The following is a 6,000-nucleotide window of genomic DNA, read 5'->3' as shown; positions in this document are numbered from 1 at the left end:
TTTTTTATATTTATAGTTTTTATAACATTTGTTTTACCAGGAAAAGCACATTGAGATTAAAAATCTCTTTTACTAGAGTGTCCTGGCCAAGATTAAGCAATATCGGAACATCTACAGGCCAATTTTTCAAACTCCAAATCATTTTAAATCTTTTTAAAAGCATGTATTGAAACCAACTCTTTAAACTGCAACTTTTTTTGGAGGTTAGTCCATGCAAATGAAGCTGCAAATTTCTATAAATTAAAATTATGGATAGTTTTTTTTTCCTTCTTCTTCTGCCAAATATTATAGACTTGTTTATGTTGATGGTCCGAAAAAATCTTTGTGATTTTTCAGGTTTTTTATTTTTAATAAATTTGCAACAATTTAAAAAAATCTTTTCACATTGTCATTATGGGGTATCGTGTGTAGAATTTTGAGGAAATAAATTAATTGAATCCAATTTGGAATAAGGCTGTAAACATAAAAAAATGTGGAAAAAGCGAAGCGCTAAACAATACTTTCCGGATACACTGTAAGTTACGAAAGGAATTTTGTAGGCTTTTAATCATGTATCTCATTGCAGAACCATTTTAAATGAACAAGCAGCACCAAAAGGCTAAGATAAAAATGGTAAGATAAATGATAATAATACTAAAAATGCAAATATGTCTTGCCCAATTCAAGCTGCTGTTTCCCTGAGAACACTTGAGTTTAGAAAAACCAACCAATCTTTGTCTCATCCAGCAGTTTCATCCTATGAGTGTTTTTTTTTTTTTTTTTTTGTTTTGTTACATTTTCCCTTTTCTCTTTTTTCACCACTTCAGAGAACAAAGTTTGGCTGTTTCCTTCTAAAACTAGCACAATGCCAAACAAAGGCGATTTCTTCCCCCCTCCCAACACACGTCTGCCTGTGAGCGAGACGGGGCTTTTCTCACCTGCAAGTAATAAAGGGTCCAGCGCACAGAGAGAAAATAAGTGAGGATTAATGTTCAATGTGAGCAGATTATTTTCCGAAAGAAGACAGGAAGGAATGCGGTGCTCGAGACAACAGCGCCAGAGAAGAAACATACAGGAGATTCACATTGTGTGAACAGAAATCAGTGAATAAAATCAAAAGAACGAAAGTAAAAAGACACAAAGATCTGCAAGGTCAGTGTTAGTACTGTGTTCAGTATAATAATAATAATAGTAGATGACATAGCATATGAGACAACACTGAATAAAATAATAAAAAACTGCTGGGTTCCACACAATCGATTTGTGTTGAGACAACATGAAGGCATTAGGCTTATTCTGAAAACGTAGCCCTATATACATTTCTGGAGATTGCGAATTATGTAGCCAGAAATACGTTTGGCTCCAATTCATCTTTAAAACGAACGCGGAGAGTATGACGCCATTCCTTACCAGCTGACCGCTTACCTTCCTGTGGACGGCTGTGACGACGGGGAGTGACACTGACAACAGACGGTAGGATCCAAATGCAGGTTTATTCAAAGTCAGGCAAGCGATGGTCAATTCAGGTGCAAACAGATATATGTAGACAACCCAGAATCATAGTCGAATAACAGGCAAAAGGTCAAAAGGCAGGCGGCAGACAAGGACAAAAGGATAAGCTAGGCTAATAATCAAATACACGGCAAAGGCAGACAAAGGAAACCGCGTTGTAATGTCACTGATACAGCTAACAAGACTCAGCAACATGTGTGTGAAAAAGAGGGGTTTAAATAGTCCAAATAATCATTGTGTGAGTGACTTCAGCTGTGAGAGTTCAATCAGTGTGGATCTGGAACCGGTCGTGTGTGTGTGTGGCATGACTGGGTGTTGTAGTCCATAACATGGCAGATATGTAGTTCAATGAGTGTGAATGTTTGTGTGTGAATGTTTACCAGCGACATCTGGTGGTTGTTCACTGGTGAACATGACAACGGCTTTCCCTGTTGTTACCAGTTTGTCCAGTTAGCTTGCCATGTGCGTTGGCGGACTTGAAGTGCAGAGAGGAGTTGACAACCAGGTTCGAGTCCGGAGAAGAACTGTTCCAGAAAGCAGGTAAGACAAAAACAGAAGCCAAAAAATTTTATAAAAAAGTAAATAACAGGGTGAGAATGTGGTAAATTCAGAAAACGTGATAAAAATCAGGCGAGGGCTTTTAATTTTCTGGATTGCTTTTGAAAATTGTCAGTTGGATTTAGGGAATTGGGTGGGCACTGGTCAATCAGTGCTTTTAAAAACACTATCGGTTGGGTTTAGGGAAGGAGGAGGGCGGGTCAATCAGTCAGTCAGTCAGTCAGTGGCCTCTAGTGGATTTACGTGAGAACAGCAGTTGCGAACAGCACTCGCAAGAGAAATTAGAGACCTAAAAAAAGCGTAAAAAGCGGCCTCTGGTGGATTCACGAAAACAAAAACTGCAAACAAAATGTAGCTCCTGGGACGTATTTGGCACTCTCCAAAAAATTTATAGCAGGATGTTTTTCAGAATGAGCCTGGGTTGAGGAATTAAGTTAACATCAGTTTTTATTAATTTAATTAAGTAGTTTAAATGAAAAGCAAACATATTTTTTGCATGTATGTTTCTCTTTCCCTAAACTTACCCTATCTCTCACATTTTCACTTTTTACATTTACAAGTAAACTATAGCTGCGTCCCAATTGGCACACTATACACTATGCACTCATGCACTATGTACTTATGCACTTACACACTCAACAGGATAGTATTTGTATGTAGTGTTGTCCGAAATGGCACACTAATGTTTTTTTTTACTAAGCGGATATTCAAAGCGTTTCCCTGATGAAGTTTGACGGTTGCCAAATCAGTGAAATAAACGACCGAATTATCAAGTAATACCTGCCTTGAGTATTACCGCATTCACCATCGGGAGGCGCTATAATCACTCTCGTAGGAGAATTTTGCTTTCAATATCCAAAATAAATAAAGTTATTCAACAAGTGCGCCCGATAGCTCCGCCCCTTCCGCTACGTAAGCGGTCGTTGAGTGCGTGAGTGTCCATCATTACACACTTCATTTTAGCGGCTGAATGAGTGCATCATCCGGGTAATTAAAGTGCACTTATTATTTTTAGAGTTTTCAGTGTGAACACACTACTTACACTATTTATACTACAAAATGGCGTAGAATAGTGTATAAGTATGCGATTTGGGACGCAGCTTATATTATACTATATAATATTATGTATGCCATATGATAATTATGCTCAGTAAGCAATTCAGTAAAATATCTTCCATCTTATTTTATTGTACAACAAACTATCGTTTTCATAACGTTCGTTCGTGTTTGTGTGTGTGTGTGTGTGTGTGTCACGTTTCGTCTGCAAGGGCAAACACAGTGATGCACAGTGATGTCAGCTTGTCTCCTCCAAAAACAGCTTCTGCAGACACTGTGTGATGTTCTGAATGTTTATAACATTTTTGCGGCAGATGGACGCGAGTCGCTTTCTATATGTCCCAAACCAAAAGCTTCAGTTAAAGCAGAATGACTGCGATGTGGGGAAGTCTTTCCATTTCGACGCATGCTTTCGTGACAGTCACCTAGCAACAGCCGTAAACAAAACAGCTCTATGATGTAAGCGTACGGGGGTTCAGAAGGAAAACAGTGTGAACACAAACCAACCGAGGAGGTGGCAGGGGGAGACAATCGAACTTGGGTACGGTCCAGGCAAATGAACCAAGTGTGAAAGCACCCTAAGAATGATTAATTAATCAATATGAAACAGTCCCTTAAAAGTCACGTCTCACTTTCAGTTTTAGGCTCAGGGACGTTTTGCACTTATACAAGTGTATCGTACCGAAGCCCAAGTGTACCGCACTTTGGCCCACCTCTTCCAACCGGGCCAGGGCCGGCCAAGTGAACCGTGCCTGAGCCAGATTCAGAGCACTCACACTTCTCGGATAGTATAGTGTGGAGGGCTAATAATTCTGACTTCAATTGTACGTACTCAAATGTGCATTTTGCATATACCCACAAGCACATATTTCTAGTTTCTCAAAAACGTACACCAGGGCACATTTTTCCAATGTGAATTCAATCGAGTGTTGTTCAAAACACCTACTACTTGATTGAAAGAGGGAACGGTCTTGTTGATATCTGTGCACAAGTGGTCATAAGAGATGGAATGAACCACCAACTTATCCAGCATATGTTTTACACAGCGGATGCCCTTTCAGCTGCAACCAATCACTGGGAAACACCCACACACTCTAACTCACACACATACACTACGGACAATTTAGCTTACCCAATTCACCTGTACCGCATGTCTTTGGACTTGTGGGGGAAACCGAAGCACCCGGAGGAAACCCACACCAACACGGGGAGAACATGCAAACTCCACACAGAAATGCCAACTGACCCAGCTGGGGCTCAAACCAGCGACCTTATTGCTGTGAGGCAAAAGTGCTACCCTTTGAGCCACCGTGCTGCTCCTATACAGAAGAATGTTGAGGGAAAAAACGCCTGACCCTTATGGCATGTTTTGTTTCTACTATAAATGCCCCCCCACCCCCCACCCAACATTCTACAGAATATCTTATTTTGTGTTTGAAAATTCATACAAGTTTAGAACCACTTGAGTGTGAGTAAATAGGAAGGAAAATATGATTTTAAGGGTAAACAGTTCCATTAATACTCGCTGTAAATGAGGAGGTACTAATTGTCACAGGTACTGATATTTGAAATGCTCTAAATTCGTTGATTTTAGCTTGACAAATGTTGACAAAATGTCAACATGACATGCCGTATAACTACACAGTGGCTACATGCTTGAGAGGAATGAGGAATGATCCCGGGCCAGACAGTTTGTCGACTCAAACCCCCTTGCTTTCCCCTCTGGACTTTCTCTGTTTTCCTGTAAGCCTCTAAACTGAGATCCCATGTACTTGCAATGAAAAGTGACAGGAAATTGACTAAACCATTGGAAATCAATGGAAAGTAAATGCACTTCTTAAGTACAAGTGAACAGCTGAGAGCTACCTTCTGTCTTTTCTCTGCTTTTTCTCTCCTTCTCCTCCTTCACAACCTTTCTCTCTCTCTCTCTTTCTTGCAGTATCTCCACATTTTCTCTATCTAGAGCTTTCAATCTCTGCCGGTGTCTCAGTGTGGGTCAATACCTGAGCAAAGGCATGAGAAACACAGCTGATATGGATGGTTGGAGCCTGAAACGTTGTTTTTTTGTGTGTATGTATGTTTGTGTGAATAAAAGCTTTTCATTCATTCATTTTCCTTTGGCTTAGTCTCAGGTCTCCACAGTGGAATGAACCGCCAACTATTCCAGCATGTTTTAGGCAGTGGATGCATTTCCATCCACAACCCAGTACTGCATGTTAAGGTCTGTTTTCTTTAATAATCAGCGATCTCCACTGGCTGAGTGATATACAATATAAAGTGAGTCTCGTACAAGAAGTGCTGCATTAAATTACATTTTTCGCCTCCATGTCTTTAAAAAATGAACATTTATTTAAACCAAGTATATTCAATAGAGCATATGCGCTAGCCTTGCCTGTTAATACTGACAGGCGTGTGCGAGTAAACGGCTTTTCATCTCGTTTTATGATTGAGCAACTAATTGAATGTCAAAGATTATTTTACTGAATATATTTTAATTCCATTACAACATCGATGCTATAAAAACTGTATAAAATTGAATAAAGTCACAATAACCGTTCACCGGAAGTTTATCAGTGTGGGAAGAAGCACTTGCTCGGCATATGCAGTTGTTTACTTCGCGCTGCCAGGTATTTGACCCGTACAGGACCTCAGCATCAGATCAAGTCTGTTCTCCTCCAGTCAGTCTTCACTGTTGCTCCCGCGACAAAAACAATAAGAGGACATGACAGCAGCACGGTGAAAGCATTAAATACGACTCGAGAAGACACTTAAACATATTAATTTAACACATTTGTGCCTAATAATGGGTTTTATTTCCGTACGTGATCGCGACCGCGAACGAATCATTCTTTTTAACCGGATCTTCTAAGTGAACCGGTTGAACTAGTTCACCAA

General features: G+C 40.0%; 1 long non-coding RNA gene across 1 annotated transcript in view; it reads right to left on the bottom strand.

The window, feature by feature from the left end:
* Positions 1–1,453: 1,453 nt before the first annotated feature.
* Positions 1,454–6,000, bottom strand: part of LOC141375198 (uncharacterized) — a 30,457-nt gene continuing 25,910 nt past the window's right edge. Inside the window, exon 3 of the long non-coding RNA XR_012382853.1 lies at positions 1,454–2,015. This is a non-coding gene — a long non-coding RNA (uncharacterized lncRNA). The remainder of the gene's footprint in view (positions 2,016–6,000) is intronic.

This window comes from Danio rerio, chromosome 7 (assembly GCF_049306965.1).
Source record: "Danio rerio strain Tuebingen ecotype United States chromosome 7, GRCz12tu, whole genome shotgun sequence".
In the NCBI taxonomy this organism is placed as follows: Eukaryota; Metazoa; Chordata; class Actinopteri; order Cypriniformes; family Danionidae; genus Danio; species Danio rerio.
Note: the sequence above shows the minus strand (reverse complement) of the source record. Positions and strands in the feature narration are given on the sequence as shown.